We start from the raw sequence: 1514 nt of genomic DNA, 5'->3' as shown, positions 1-1514 counted from the left end.
TCCTCTCGAACCCAGCCTGGAGCCGGCGGGTTAACCTACTCAGGTGTCAAGTCCGCTCCACCTTCAGACTCTGCAACTCTGATTCCTTCCTGCTGCCCAGAGTGCTACCCTGCTGCTTCCCTGAGACTAGGGGAGTTGTGATCTTGGAAGGAAACTTCGAGGACACCTCTTCTATTTCTTTCTTTCACAGGTGGACAAACGTGTCAGAGAGGAGAAAAGATTGGCCTAAGGTGCTAAAGCAAATAAAGCCTGAGCCGAGCCCCACACCAGACACACTCTCTGTTCCCTTTGGACAGAATCCTGACAGGAATTGTGAATGAGGTCCCGGACAAATTTTCCTGGGAGCAGGGCCAAGTGGCCAGGGAGGACCCCTGCTCCCTCCCGGTTGAGCCTGTACTTCTGGTGGAGAGAGAACAGAGTTACCCCAAGGGCGGCCAGCCCTCCCCGTAGAGAGCTCCTCCAGAGAGCAGGAGGCATAGAAGGCCTGCTCGCTCATTCCCTCTGAGACAGTGCTTCCCACCCGTGGCCAACTTTGTGCTGTTTTTGTTTTTTTGTTTTGTTTCGGTTTGGGGGTTTTTTGTTTTGTTTTGTTTTGTTTTTTTGTTTTTTGATGACGTCAGGGGCCCTCTGGGAGAGAATCTGCTTCCAAGCCCTCATCGAACCTGGGGTCCAGGTTTGCCTACTGGCTATGGGCCAAGGCCAGACTTTACCACTGTGGTTATCTGCATCCCTCCCTTGGTTTTCCACCTCAGCTAGAGGTCTGTCTCCAGGGATTATACATGGATCCTTCATCTCAGAGCTAGTACTGGCATGCCAGATCCACCCCATAGCTTCAAATCTTCTTCTGCCTTATCTTTCCTCTTTCTAGCTGAAGAAAGCTCCCCACTCTTAAGGGCTTATGTGATTAGGTGGGCCACTCCGATAATCCAGAACTATCACTCTCCCTGGGGTAGTGAGTGACATTAACCGATCTACAGCCTCCATTTTGGAGCTGGCTGTCACACCTCCAGGACATTCCAGAACCCAAAGCCAGCAGAGGTGTCCAGGGTAAGAGGGGACAGGGACCCTTTCCTCTCCCTATTTTCCAAGCCAGGCCTAGGCTGGGCTGGATCCTGCCTGCCCTCTTCTGTGGTGTGTCCTCGGAGCTCATGCACAGGGACTGTTTTCTCTGAAGCCAGGCACTCCAGACAAGACAGCTCAGGGCTGGGACTTCCATGGCAAAGAGAGGCTGCAGTACCAAGCCACACCCGTGGTGGTCGCAGCTAGCTGGAGGAAGCTAGCAAGAGACTCACCTGTTGTCCTGGCCAGAGGGGATGCAGAGACAGTCCAAGCTGGGCACGTGCTCTGCACCCCCTTATCAGGGCCCCAGAGCTTGCTAAACATGCTGAGACACTAGGCCCACTCAGACCTACAAAATACCCTAAGAGTGGGTTTGGCACTCACATATCTAAGAAGCCCCTCAAACAATCTCAAACAATTCTGACAGAACTGAGATTGGAAACTAATCTTCCCCT

Source organism: Fukomys damarensis, unplaced genomic scaffold, assembly GCF_012274545.1.
Source record: "Fukomys damarensis isolate Sample0158 unplaced genomic scaffold, DMR_v1.0_HiC HiC_scaffold_8, whole genome shotgun sequence".
NCBI lineage: Eukaryota > Metazoa > Chordata > Mammalia > Rodentia > Bathyergidae > Fukomys > Fukomys damarensis.
This window is presented reverse-complemented; position numbering follows the sequence as displayed.